Source organism: Perissodus microlepis, chromosome 10, assembly GCF_051167445.1.
Source record: "Perissodus microlepis isolate ML-2025 ecotype Zambia chromosome 10, ASM5116744v1, whole genome shotgun sequence".
Taxonomy (NCBI): Eukaryota; Metazoa; Chordata; class Actinopteri; order Cichliformes; family Cichlidae; genus Perissodus; species Perissodus microlepis.
Window position 1 is genome coordinate 5653659 of NC_140470.1, and position 15212 is coordinate 5668870.

Genomic DNA, 15212 nt, shown 5'->3' on the forward strand with positions numbered 1-15212 from the left:
ATTATGGACAAACAGTATCCCACGTTCTTGATTTTTAGTTGAAATCCCTGACAAACAGTATCCCACTGTTGTTTATGTTTTTAAAACCATTTTGCACAGAGAGACATTTTTTGAAAAATGTATTGATAGCAGTGTTAAATATCCTTACACAGTAAAACAAAAAAACCCAACTATATGTAAAATAATTACACCATAAAGATGGTTTGCTTTTCTGTTATTTAGAAGAAGTATTTTATTGCAGTATTAAAGTTTACTTTTATTTATTTAATTCTTTACTAAAGGTTTGAGATGTGAAATAAACTGCAATAGAGTTTTAAAACAAAATATGGGTGTGTGTGGTTAAAGGATGTGTTTGTACAGTAGGGGTTTCTTGTTATTATGTTTAAACATGGTGGGGCCAAGGAAAAAAAAAAAAAAGTTTGGGAACCACTGACTTAATGAATCCATACAAAGTCAAAACACTGGGTCAATAACCCAGTAACCATGCAACCTAAACATTTTTGCAGTTATAATCTTTTTTGACCCCGGTCAAAATTTTCCCTCCTCCACACCCGAGGGTGGCATTTTTCATTTTCTCTGCTGTTTTTGCTTTTGTAAGTTTCAGGTGGAGGCTGACCATTGATTGATGACTGAATAGGGCAGGATATATATTGGGACCCATCAAGACTGGTGTGGCCCTGTCTACTTCCTGCTTCTAACCTGGCTGTGTGTTCAGTTTGTTGTAAATCTAATTAACACATGAGTTTATTATTTATGCTATTGATTTAAATAAACATTTTGCCTCATTTTATTCAAGCAAACTAAATGCTAGTTTTTTTGAACATACTGTGGGGGAAAGGCAGAGCAGATAAGGAGCAGCAGCAGCAGCAATAATCAACAAAACAATGATAGATTCCAGCAATTGTCAGTGACTATGACATTCATTATAATTCACAGAATTAAAAATTCATTGACAAAAATTAGTAAGTAATGATTCATACGAATGCACCACGCATTAGAATTATCAAATATCAAATACACTGGAATGAATATACACTACTGGGCACCCCAATTTTTACAGTTATTTATTTATTTATTTTGCAATTCAAGTCGTTTAAGTCCGATGAATCGCTTGAAATGGTGCAAAGGTTTAAAAAAAGGTAAGGTTACCCAAAACCGAAAATTAATGTAAATTTTAGAATTATACAAAAAGGCCTTTTTTTTTTTAAGGGAACACAAAATGGGTTAAAATATTTAAAGCTGTTCTGCAGCACTGGAGGTTGATTAAGCCTTGAAAGCTGGTGCTATTACTACAGGTGTTCCAACTTTTCTGGATTACTTACAGTGTTCCTGTGTTGGAACACACTATGGTACCATACCCTCGTAAGCATCAGTTGAACAGTATTGTACTGCAGAAAGTAGTGTGTTGCTACAAAAATAGTGAGAAAAGGGGAATTAACAATGGAAGAGAGACTGACCATCATAACACTTAAAAATGTAGGTCTTTCCTACAGAGAAATTGCAAGGAAAGTCAAGATGTCAGTGAATACAGTTTCCTTCATCATCAAAAGGCCCTGAGAAACTGGGGTAAACTGACAGGAAGAGGTCTGGCAGACCCAAAGCCACAACTGAATCAGTTGTGAATCAGCTGCTAACTTGTTCAGCCACAACTGAACGAGTTATAGTAAGCAAGTCTCACTGTTAACTTTGAAGAGAAGACTTTGAGCTGCAGTTTTGACAGAATTAGTTGCAGCAAGCAAGAATAAGTTCAAAGAGGCTTGTCTGGGCAATGAAACACTGCCACTGGACTACTGAAAACTGGAAGATTAATCAAAGTTTGAAGTTCATCATGCAGGATCTTACGCCATCAAATAGGTGAAAGGATAGTTCTACAGTATGTGGCATCAACTGTCAAACATGGATGAGGAAGTGTGATGGTCCGGGGTTGTTTTCCTGGATTCAGGGTCGGTGACTTGTACAGAGTGAGAGGCATCCTGAACCAAAACGGCTACCACAGCTTTCTGCAGCAACATGCACTACCCTCTGGTGTGCACCTATTCTTCGGTCAGGGGTTCATCCTAAAGCAAGACAATGACCCAAAACATAAGTCCAAGTTATGCCAGAACTACCTTAAGAAAAAATATGGGAAGAACTTAATGTAGAATATTTGATTTCTATTGTACAAAGAATGCCATGGGTGTGTTCAGCTGTTATATGTGCCAAAGGAGGCTACTTTGATGAGTCAAAAGTTTAGAATACATTTCGGTCTATTAATTGGGCTGTCATCAAGTCATCAAAGAGGGACAGACAAGAAGTTCAGACACCAACTAGGGAGGATCAGAAACACAACAGTATTGTCATGCCCTATGTAGCCAGTTTATCAGAAAAACTCAGGAGATTCTTCTCCAAGCACGACATCGCAGTGTGCTTCAGACCCAGCCACACACTCAGACAAAAACTGTTTCATCTCAAAGACAAAACTAAACACAAACCTTACAACGTAGTGTATGCAGTACAGTGTAGTGAGGAATGCTCAGACCTCTACATTGGAGAGACCAAACAGCCACTTCATAAAAGCATAGCACAACATAAAAGAGCCACTTTGACGGGACAAGACTCCGCTGTCCATCTGCATCTAAAGGACAAAGGTCACTCTTACGAGGTGACCAATGTTTACATTTTGGACAGAGAAGACAGATGGTTTGAAAGAGGAGTGAAAGAAGCCACTCTATGTCCACTGTGAATGACCATCTTTGAACAGAGGCAGTGGCTTAGGACACCAACTATCTGCCATCGATAATCCAGTTCTGAGATCCGTTCCCAGACACCTTAACGCCCACTCACATCCAGGGGCCATTTGACACGTGATAGAAATCACATGATAAAGTGGGACTAGGTTTCACAGTGGGTTCACCCAAAATCTTGGCTGATTGTGACCCACACCCTTTTTCACACCTTGGCTCGTATTATTAGGTAGAGGATCAATAGGGGGTCCATGTCCCCCTTGGGGGACACTCCCATAGGGTTTAAAATTACAGACTCTCCACATTTGCTCTTAGAACTGCAGCTTCTAGGGGAGTTAACCCCAATGTGATCTCTGGCTAGCTAACTTAATATGCAATTTAAAATAAAATCTATTATTTCCGACTCTCTGGTATCAATCTTAAAAGTTTTGTTGCAGCTTTTGAGCGTGGTCATTACGGTGGCCCCTAGAGACAAAGCATGTACAAACACTTACAAATTCCAAATAGCACGTACAAACTCCAAAACACTTACAAATTCCAAAGCACTTACAAAATCCAAAACACTTACAAAATACAAAACACAGGCAAACTCCAAAACACTTACAAAATACAAAACACATGCAAACTCCAAAACACATGCAAACTCCAAAACACATGCAAACTCAAAACACAACGGAAGTGCTCCAGGACGCTAGGGGCAGTGTTGAGCTCGATTTGCAAAATAAACGGCAAGTTTCTTGCAAACACATGGGCTGTATCCCAATTCAGGGTCTTCAGCCTTAACGTACGCAGCCTTAACAGTCCACAAGGGCCGCATACTCAAAGACCGCTAAGGCCGGAAGTGCGAGGCTTGTAGGCTTCTGAAATGGGACGGTCTAGTCTCCGTCGCGCTGCCCAGGTTGCCTAGCAACCATGATACTAACCGCTGGAAACGTGTCATACAGCTTTGTTTAACAGAAATGAAGGAGAACATATTTTGTTCATTTGTTTGTTTGTTTCTACATGAGCTTTGTGTGATTTGATAAGTATCTGAGGCTGAGGAGGACTGTAAAACACAATTGTTGGGCTTCATTTCTGTACTGAACAGTCATTTTAAGATTAGCTAGTAAATAACAATTGGCTAATGTTGTTCATGAGACTAAAGTCATATCACTTTTGTAATGTAAATATAATATGGCCAATATTATAGTTATTATATTAATCATTAGTAGTTATTACAGCAGTGAACATGAACTCTGTGTCAAATACTGAGCTTCAGTACAGATTCAAGTTGCAGTTATTTATATGTCTTATCACCTTAAATCTTCACTCAAAGACAGGTATCTTTGACAGTGCATATATAGGTGTATTATATATAAGAGACAAATGTTGTTCCTTCAGTATGCTGGCATTACTAAATTTGGCTCAATGCTTACATATATGTATAAAAAGAAAATGTACGAGCTGTGATAACTGTTTCTGATAAAATGAAGAGTAGACTGATATATTAAATATTTCTTTATTGGGTGAGAAAATCATACCATGTAATAACTGCTTTAAGTCATACAGAATAGATATCAGAGCTTTAAACAGGCTGACTTCTGCTAAATGGGTCAAACTGTGCAGAAAGTATACAAACACATAACATCCTTATAGAATATGATGTAACACTATAGATCAACTTACCTCAAAATATATAAAGCATATAAACAATTACAGCAATATGATGCAACAAACACAGCAGAACTACTAATCCAAAATACTCAAAGCTTCATAGAACTGAAACAAACATGGACATTTATTTTTAGGTCCATTCTGCTGCTGATACATACTTTAGGTTTCTGAACATTAAACTTGTTTCTGCCTTTCATAGTGTGTAACTTGAAGGCCCTGAGTACTTTCTCCCACACTGAAAACACTGGAATGATATAATTATTTGAACATTACCTAATAAGACTGATTCAGGACAGACAATTAGTTATGTTAAACATTTCTAGCAGTCCTTTACAAACAGGGAACAGTCTGTCTATTTTCTCCATCTGTCAGCTGTTGCTGGCTCTTCCTCCTCCTCTTCCTCACACCCTGCTGAGTTTGTCCTGGTGGATCATCAGGGGTGCAAAGCCTCACAGATGATGTGCAGCAGTGGGTTCCTCAGTCTGTCCTCTCTCTGACTCTTGCAGTTGTCACACATGGAAATCAAATGTGTGATAAGCTGCAGGATTCAAACACAAGTGTAACTTATAAATACATGTTCATACTTTTATTACACAATCAGAGAGAAAGAAAAAGAGAGAGAGTGAAGGACAGACAGACAGGAGACAGTCTCAGGTGTATACACTGCTACAAAACAGCACAAGAGAAGGAGGATTTAGTGTTTGTGTTATTACGAGTGCTAAACAAGAAGAGTTCCCAGATGGTACAGTGGACACATGTGTGACTCCTGTGATTAAAGCATCTTTCTTTCAGCTTAACGAGTGAACCGTCAGCTTGTTCAAACAAACGTTAAGTCCATTTGGCTTGACACCACCGAACAGAGGCAGCAGTATAACATAGCTAACATTAACAGTGTAGTGAATCGTGCTTGTGCCGTGATATTCAGGACTGCAAACCGAACAGCATTCACTGACTTTCAGCTTGTTGTGTTTGTGGATATATGACTGACTTTAATTATCCATAAAATCATCACATTCTCTGTAAGATTAAGGCCGACTATTGAACGGCGTATATTTTGAATTAAAGGCTTTAAAACCAAGTTTTAATGTTAATGTCGTATAACTTTCTCGGCATGTGGTCAACAGTAATGTTTTAATGTTCTTCATTATTAAACATTTGCGCATAAATAAATGACATAATATTCAGTACTTACTTTTGAAAGTTTACTCTTCGGCTGCCCCGCTTCCGCCATTTTTTTCGTCAAAATTATCCACACCCACCGCCGCGCTATGAAGTCTGGGATATGTACTTCCTGGCTTGTGTAGTTACTAGGTAACAAAAGCTCAACACTGCCCCTAGCGTCCTGGAGCACTTCTGTTGTGTTTTGCAGTTTGCATGTGTTTTTGGAGTTTGCATGTGTTTTGGGGTTTGTACACAGCAAATTCACTCTTCTTTGCAAACTCTTCTTGCAAAAGTAGAGTTAATTTTACTCTAAGTAGAGTCACATTCTTTTAATGTAACTCTGAGGTGTAAAATGATAGTAGTTAAAATCGAGTGTTAAAAATGAGTGTTTCTATGTCAAATCTGGAGGTGTTACAATGGAAACATTAACTCTTGACCTCTTAACTCTGAACTCCTACAGGGGCTATGACACCAATAGAGTAAATTCACAGACTCCGCCCCCAGCACCATAGGCTCCAATCGAAGCTGAAGTGAAGCCATTTCAGAACATTTTGCTCTACATATTTGAGTTATTTGCCATGCTTGCTAAGTCATTTTTTCAAAGATTGTTTCAATTATTATTATTAGCTTTTACTTCTGTGGCTCTTTGGAGTTGAGACAAAGCTGTGTGAAAGGCATTAGCCATGTTGCTCGGTGATAGCATAATATTCTGTTTTAGCTAGCTGAAAGGTATTGTTTGCGGGCAAATACCACAGCCTTGAAAAAAAGCTTGCATGTGAATTTTCAGTCAAATTCTTTGGTCAAATACACCTAAAACAATGTCTAGAATGTGAAATGTTGGTATAATGGTGCTACTTGAAGCCTGAAAATGATCTCCCATAAAAAAAAAAACAAAAACGAGCAAACAGCAGTAGCAGATGTCCTGACTGGGTTCTACGTTAGCATTTAGATCCCTCCAGAGTTTTGTGCACACGGTTTAGGTAAAAATGAAAAAGGTTGAGGTTTTACATTTAGTTCAGTATTACCTGTTGTCTGTGTCCTTGTCTTTTGGGAAAATACTTTACACAAGTAATGGCTCAAAGAGGATTCCTTTTTTTTTACTGTGCTGCAATTGATTACTGGATTATTTGTGCCATTAATTAGTGTCAACTAATTTTTATTCAATCTCCACATAGGATATGCTTGTGAAGATGGAATATGGGGGAGAGCAGAAGAGCGTTGAAGTTCCACAAAGTGATGAATGAAGGACATGTATGTTGTATTGAAGAAATAAGTGATGAGAATGCTGTTATTTGCATTTACCAGCTCACCTATGTCAGACCTTTTGATAAACAAAATTCTAATGAAAGTGAGAACATGTACACTGTTACATCTTTCAGAAAATGTTTTGAAATTGTGGTGCACAGTTCAGAATAAATGTTTTTCAAAAAACATTGCGTCTTTTTAGTAAATGTTTATTTCCAAAATAAATTTCTAGAAGTTCAGAACAGGAAAATTCCCGCTTTTTAGAATTAATTAGAAGATAACTCTTAAGGAGTTAAACTAAAATACTCTTTGAGAGTTAATATATAAATTCTTAACACCTAGTTAGCATTAGTAAGTGTTAAATTATCAACTCCAGACAGATTTGGTGTTTAACACTAAATCAGAGTTAACGTACCAACTCTCCAAAAAGAGTTAAATTAACACTCTCTGGTGTGGACCCATATAGACACTTTAATAGTGTTGAAAACAAATCTGACAGTGTTCATTTGGACATGCTGGATTTTCTGTGTACGTGTTTTGGAGTTTGCATGTGTTTTGGATTTCGTAAGTGTTTTGGATTTTGTAAGTGTTTTGGAATTTGTAAGTGTTTTGGAGTTTGCATGTGTTTTGGATTTTGTAAGTGTTTTGGAGTTTGCATGTGTTTTGGATTTTGTACGTGTTTTGGAATTTGTAAGTGTTTTGGAGTTTGCATGTGTTTTGGATTTTGTACGTGTTTTGGAGTTTGCAAGTGTTTTGGAGTTTGCATGTGTTTTGGAATTTGTAAGTGTTTTGGAGTTTGTAAGTGCTTTGGATTTTGTACGTGTTTTGGAGTTTGCAAGTGTTTTGGATTTTGTAAGTGCTTTGGAATTTGTAAGTGTTTTGGAGTTTGCATGTGTTTTGGATTTTGTAAGTGTTTTGGAGTTTGCAAGTGTTTTGGATTTTGTAAGTGCTTTGGAATTTGTAAGTGTTTTGGAGTTTGCATGTGTTTTGGATTTTGTAAGTCTTTTGGAGTTTGCATGTGTTTTGGATTTTGTACGTGTTTTGGAGTTTGCAAGTGCTTTGGAGTTTGTAAGTGTTTTGGAGTTTGCATGTGTTTTGGAATTTGTAAGTGTTTTGGAGTTTGCGTGTGTTTTGGATTTTGTACGTGTTTTGGAGTTTGCAAGTGTTTTGGAGTTTGTAAGTGCTTTGGAATTTGTAAGTGTTTTGGAGTTTGCATGTATTTTGGATTTTGTAAGTCTTTTGGAGTTTGCATGTGTTTTGGATTTTGTACGTGTTTTGGAGTTTGCAAGTGTTTTGGTGTTTGTAAGTGTTTTGGAGTTTGTACGTGCTATTTGGAATTTGTAAGTGTTTTGGAGTTTGTACGTGCTTTGTCTCTAGGGGCCACCGTAGGTCATAACATTCTTATTAATAAATTAATTAAAACATCATCATGTTTAACTATATTGAATTCAGTTTAGTTATAGTCTATAGTCTATATAGCGACGAATTTCAAAAGTCACCTCAAGGCTCTTAAAAAAAACACATTTTCTGTAGTATTTAGTTAGGTAGGGAAGCCTGAAGATTAAAAAAAACACATTTTCTGTAGTATTTAGTTAGGTAGGGAAGCCTGAAGATCACAAGTCCTGATAATAAGTCCTTGTTAAGTTTATTGCACTCAGGGAGTGCCATATATTTGTGCATGTGCTATATATTCATTCAGTATTACCAAATGCCTTCACATTAATTAACTTGGCAAACAGGAGATGACTAGACAAACAGACATCTTAATTAATTGACAGATAACTGGGACAAGTAACTTGCAGAGATTGAGCTTTACAAAGTGAAGCAAAAGTGATAGATAATCACTCTTCTAACTCAGTCTTCATTTAAAATGTTTTTTTTAAAGGCAACTTCAAAGAGAACACATGCAACTTACAAAATAGCTCTCCTTTTACTGTTGAAATAATGGATCTCTACATAGATCCCACTGGATGTTCTGATAAATAATGCGGGTTCCCAATGAGATTCCTAACCTTGGCTTTATTTAAGAGAACGAAAATGCTGATGTACCAAATTTTACTGATGCTTACAACATCCCTGGACTGAGCTGAGCATTTTCCTTTAAAAACAAAATGGCTTCAAGCTAAATACAAAGAACATTCAGGACCTCAAAACTCAGACCAGCAGCCACTATAAACACTATGACTTACCAAGAACATTGGAAATGAGTACGTGTTTCTTTACATCAAATGAATACTTCTGATTAAAATTTGAAGGATTTAATGTTTTTTCTCAATGAACTGCTTCCAAATCCACAACAAAATGATTTGTAACAGTATTAGTTACAGATCAAAAGCTCTATTTTCTTTAAGAGTGCTGTGCATTAAAAGAAGCAAGACAGGTGAAATCCAAACCAACCCAGCAGGATACACAAAAGCAGAAGCAGAACCATCAATTACCCATCCCCACCCAACCCTCGACCTCCACAGTCCCACCGTACAGACCCAGCACTTAAAGGAGTCTCTGGCCCACCGCAGCCAGGAGGAGAAAGAGGCAGGCCCAGAGAATCTACACAGGGAATATCCACAGGCGCAGAAAGCAGTCGGTGAGTTGTGACCAGTGGTGTGTCCAACACGTAAATCTCTCACAATAGCTCCAGTTCCGGAGGCAAGGCAGAAGAAAGTAACTGGGAACAGGTGGAGCAATGGAGAAACTGGGGAGGGGGTGAAACCAAGTCCGCCAGACCCATGGCTGGGCCCCATACATGCAAACTAAGCACAATTTCCTAAATCAGCCAGCAACAGCATTCTATTCTGCTTGAGCAATAAAAGTGCTTTACAAAGGCCATGTCCACACTAACACGTTTTCGTTTGAAAACTCATCTTTTTCTCTCTGTTTTGGCCTTCCGTTCACACTGAGACAGCGTTTTCGGTCAAGGAAAACGCAGGGTTTTGCAAACGCTCTCCAAAGCAGATACATTTGAAAACGCTGTTTTCAAAAACGATGACACATTTTTGTGATGTGATGCAGTCATGTGACCAATTAAACTAAGACAGCAGAGCGCATTACACAGCAGTTGTTTTATTTGCTCTAAATTTTGACAGACCTATTAAAGATTAATATCAGTTTGTACATGCTCCAGATAGCTTTCCTCAAACTCTGTAATTCTCACTCGCTTTTGAAACTTTGTACTTTTGTGTTACTCGCAGCAACAACTCCACCTCATTGTTAGTCCATTTAAAAAACGTGGTGCTTTTCCTCAACATTTTGCCACGACGTTTCAAAGAGCCAGAAAGTAAATAAACAGCAGACAGAAATTACGCCGGTCGAATTGTCTTGCATTTCACGCATGCGCAGTACTGCAACATAAGCGTTTTCGGCCATTTCAATGTGGACGCACAACTCTCTAAAAATGACTGAAAACGATAGTGTGGACGCGGAGGGTTTTCAGATGAAAACGCTGTTTGCAAATTTATCCGGGCTAGTGTAGACGTAGCCAAACACAAGCCTCACCCACATGCATTCATACAACAAGTTTATCTCTAAACTGCATCAGGAATGCATCAGGAGCAATTTGAGGTTCAGTATCTTGCCCAAGGATATTTTTGCATTCAGACTGGAACCGCCAGGGATCAAGCTACCAATCTCCCAAAGCCACCCCACCCTGGCATATATTCATGTCTCAACAGTATGTCCTGGTTCCTTAACACATACATGGATGTTGTCTGTGTCTAAGATGGTATGGTTATAGTAATGTTTCTCTTGCTCAGATCTAGCCTGGGAATCCTTACTGTAAGCACGCCCTGGCTGGGATTCAAACCAATGACTGTAGAAAACATGGACGATGCGACAGCGCCTCCTCCCATTGTGCAAAAATGAAGCCAAAATACCCCGCTTGTGGAGGCTGCTATCTTGCATTTTTGGAGCCAGAGTCCGCGCAGTAGTGACTTGACGTGGAGCGACTGTTTAACGCTCCCGCCCACACACCCGCTGGACGTGACCGCAAACACGCCCCCCTACACTTTTTATGTAGCCTGGCTGCTCGAGTTTTTTGCTGGCTTACCGCGATTGACGACTCGTTTAATTAAGGTAAATACAACCATGTCACTATTATAAAAAAAAGACACACAGCTTATCATCTTATAGTTCTAATATCACTCTTTTGTTAATTTGTTTGCTAGATTAGCTGCTAGCATACGCACTGTGTTGGAGGCTTGTTGCTAGCTAGTTAGCGATGCTACACACCTGTTACTCTAATAGTCTGTATTATTGAAGGATTCAGCACTTCTTAGGTTTGTTTTTTTTTTATCCATTTTTAGACAGCGATGAGATCATCTGCACACTCCACAGAGGCCCAGAGTTACTGTTAATATCAAAAATGTAATGCTGTCCTTTGAAATTTTAACATAAGACTGTGAGTGTAATGGATCTAAAACTGTTTAAATCTTCAAAGCCCTCTACAGCCTGGTAACATGGAAACTTTAAAAACAGCAGCATGAGGTTTCAGTAGTGTAATTTGTTCTTTTTATTTAATAATAGAGTCCATATTATATCACCAGCTACATTCACCATGGGGAGAAACTACTGAGGGAGTCCATGAGGACTAAGCTGGGTTTTCTGGGTCCAGAGGTTTGGAGAAACTTCTTCCTATTCTTTCAACACAGCTGTCCTGTGCCAGAAGTTCTGTTGACCCACTGAGAGAGGCTTCATTTAAGAAACACCAGGTATGCCGAAGCTCATCGCATTGATCAAGCAGGACTCATGATCTTCACCAGCAGCTTGCTCACAGGGAAATCATCAGCACTCCTCTGTAGGCCCGCACCAGAAGATGGATAAACCCAGCATTTCATTAACACTGTGATGGAGACCTTTGCTTTGTGTAATGTTATAAATACTCGGATACTCCCCAGAAGCTCTGGACTTTTACATAAAGATATTATATTCAGTCCTGTAGAAAGTTATATAATTAAAAATATACGATCCTCTCTGGTTACTCTGGTATGAATAACTCTGAATTACTTTATGGTAAATAACACACTATCTGCAAAAAACTGTTTGTAGTTCAACATACAAGTGATGACCTTTGACCTTCATCAGGTTTTATTTAATTGTGTCAGAGAAAATCTCATGTGCTCTTCATACAGCTGAGTACATCAAGTGTTTAAAACGGAAGCTGTGCAGGTCTGAGATCAGCAGCTCTCTGAAACACCAAACTGAGGTCCTGTTAATGCTGATGTATAGTGACACAGTTACATGGGTGATTAATCCTTTTGACTTTTTGTCTTTAACTTCATCAATAAAACAGCTGCAGCTTTCACTGACAGCACATGTGGTACTTTAACCTTTGTACTATTTTCATCAGTTCATTTTGCATCTGTCTGCTGTCATTGGGTGGTGCTGAGGTCCGAATCTGAGGGCAGCTCCTGTAATCACAAAGAGAACAGAATCATCACAAACTCAAATATAAATTTTATCCCTCAAAATTGAAATGAAGCTGATCCTTCTCCGTTCTCACACACTCAGGATCTGAAGTTCTTCTCTTACATTTTTTCCAGTATTACAGTACAGTACAGTACTTTAATCCATCGTTACTGCTTAACGAGGAGTTACTGAAGTACAAGCTTTTTTTAAAAAAAAAAAAATGGTGTTACTGTCTTTACAGATGTGGCAAGAGACTGAAAACATGCTGTTGTTTGTACATATTTAAAAATCAGCTCTGCACAGGAGCTGAAGCAGAGTGCAGCCTGTTGCATTTACAGTACAATACAACACAATATAAGTACAGTAACAGTAATTAGTGACTGAGCAGCCCGGGGCATTTCTCTTGATTTCTTTAGTCAGGGTAAATCCATTCACCTGCACGGGTTAGCTAAACGAACTTTACAAAACAAGTTTCCCCGACAGCTGAGTGCTCATTTTAGCTAGCTAGGTCTCAGGACCTAGCTAAGGACGGTAGTTACGGATTAGCTTACAAACACATTTAACTTACCGAAAAAGTGCAGCGGAGCCTCGGGTCCTTCTGTCGGGTAGTCCAGTTTACTGAAGAACACCTCAGGCTGTCAGGTTAAAACAGTCGGTCGTGTTTTCGCAACGTAAAGGCTGGCCCTCCTCACAGAGCCTACGCTCGATCTGCTATTCCCGAACAGAGATAAGCAGTTTCTCCGTGACTGCAGCTGCCAGTCAAAGCTGCTATGATGATGGAGAGGAGACCCCTTGGACATCAATCATCGTGATGAGAACTATTGAAAACAAAAGAAAGAATCTTTGGAAAAAAATTATCTGAGGAGAATTAATTTATTTTAGTCTGACCCCAGTCCCATCCGCTAACATGGAGGCGGCAGGGTTTATGACCTATACTGCAGGCAGACACCAGGGGGCGATAAAGATGTTTTGGCTTCATTTTTGGGGAGCTGTTGCGTTGTCCATGTTTTCTACAGTCAATGATTCAAACCAACCGAATCAACAAGTTCATCACTAAGAGCTAATAAGAAAACAAATTCAGGAGTGAAGTGACCTTTAGTCAGCTCTATATGAATGAGATGAAGCTGTACGCCAGTAGTGAGTGAGACTAAGGCTACGCATCAAAGCGCATCAAATCCGATTTTTTTGACCCTATGCGACCCATATCCGATCATGGTATGACAGTGTGAACGGCACAAATCCGATATTTTTAAATCCAATCTGGGTCACTTTCGTATGTGGTACTGAATCCGATACATATCCGATGTTTTAGAAAGCGACTGCTGTTTGAACGGTCGCATGTCGCATTAAATCCGTCTTTTACGTCACTGACACAAGACAGACGCCAATTATCAGCGCCGGAGAAGCGCCCGATAAGACAACACTTCCTGGCCATCCAGTGTAGATGTCAGTGAAACTGTTGGGAAAACAACGTTGGAGAAACGTGAACATTTTATTTGTACTGTATAATCTGCAGATTCTGACAGGAATCTGCAACTATCCTTTGAAGCACCGCTCCTCTCTAAAACAGCAATAAGGATAATTATTAGGTTATTTACATTATTATGTAAATAACAAAATAACTTAAAGCAAAAATTGGGAAACGTAAAGTCCGAAGTCTTTATATTAAGGGCCATCAGTCAAACAATACTGTTTGCTCTGGGTCTAAACAGAGCCGTTGTGGGTGACGTCTTCTTTTGCGCATGCGGGCCGTTTTGAGCGTTCACACTAGAGCGCGTTTGCTGTCGCATTTTATTTGTAGTGTGAACAAGCAGACAAAAAAATCGGATTTGATCAAAAAATCGGAATTGAGCATTAAGACCTGCAGTGTGAACGTAGCCATAGACTCGCTGATCCACCTCACCATGATTTACAGCAAAGACATCAGATTGTCAGTTATGTTTGGCAACTGTCAAACATGCACAATATGTTTGACAGTTTCAATTGTCAAACATATTGTGCATGTTTGACAGTTGCAGGTGCAGTTGAAGAATTTGGAGATAGTCATCGATCTTTATTTTCCCAGTACACCAGTAGCAGTACACGTGAGTCAAACTTAAAGCAGACTTTTGAACAGGGGTTTCTTTCTGGTTCAGCATCCTCTTAGTCCACTGTGATGTAAAATTAGTGTTCAAACAGTTTCCAGTTCAGTGTTTTATAAGCCTTGGTGTTTCCTAAACATCCTAATGAACTTCTTCTCATCTGAGAGTGACAATTTGGATCCTCTTGGGGGTGGCTGTAGCTCAGGTGGTAGAGGCCGGGGAATGGTGAATGTCAGTACCACAGTCACCTACTAACCGGAAGGTCGGTGGTTCAATCCCCGTCTGCGCCAGTCTGCATGCCAAATATCCTGGTGCAAGTTACTAACCCCAGGTTGCTCTCCTATGCATCCATCGGAGTGTGGATGTGTATGTATGTTAGTCAGATAGCACTAAAAACTTAGAAAAGTGCTTGTGTGAATGAACGAGTTATATAAAGCACTTTGAGTGCTCAGATAGAGTAGAAAAGTGCTATATAAGAACAAGTCCATCTTCCATACCTTGACAAAGTGGTGAAACATCAGAATAAAGAATAATTTATGGTCCCATACATACACATATGGGTGTAATAGGGCAATCGTCAGTCTGCATGGATGACATCAAGCATGAATGAGAGCCACTCTCTCAAGCACCGTTGAAAATTTTCTACAGAAATTATCTATTTATGCGTGTAATATTAAAAGGGAGCTTCTGCCTCATTACAATAGGCTTAATAGCAATCATGCACATGGGACCAGGAGGAAGAACTAATTCCATATTTAATTCTAAACCTATCATCACGATGATTCACATAATATGGAAAATACTATTCCATGTTTCTTTACTAGACTAGTAATATATATTTTACTGGCTGGGATAGCGGCTTCATCTCAGTAGATAAAAAGTTATCATCTAGAGTTCAGAGTACTGCAAAGTGGATGTAACCATGCTGAAATCATTTGCCTAATAAGCA

General features: G+C 38.9%; 1 protein-coding gene and 1 pseudogene across 1 annotated transcript in view; one reads left to right on the forward strand and one right to left on the reverse strand.

Annotated features, from left to right (window-relative positions):
• ntm (neurotrimin) overlaps positions 1-15212 on the reverse strand; it is a 404648-nt gene that overhangs the window by 138683 nt on the left and 250753 nt on the right. The window lies entirely within an intron of this gene.
• On the forward strand, positions 2011-2952 carry LOC146378671 (uncharacterized; annotated as a pseudogene).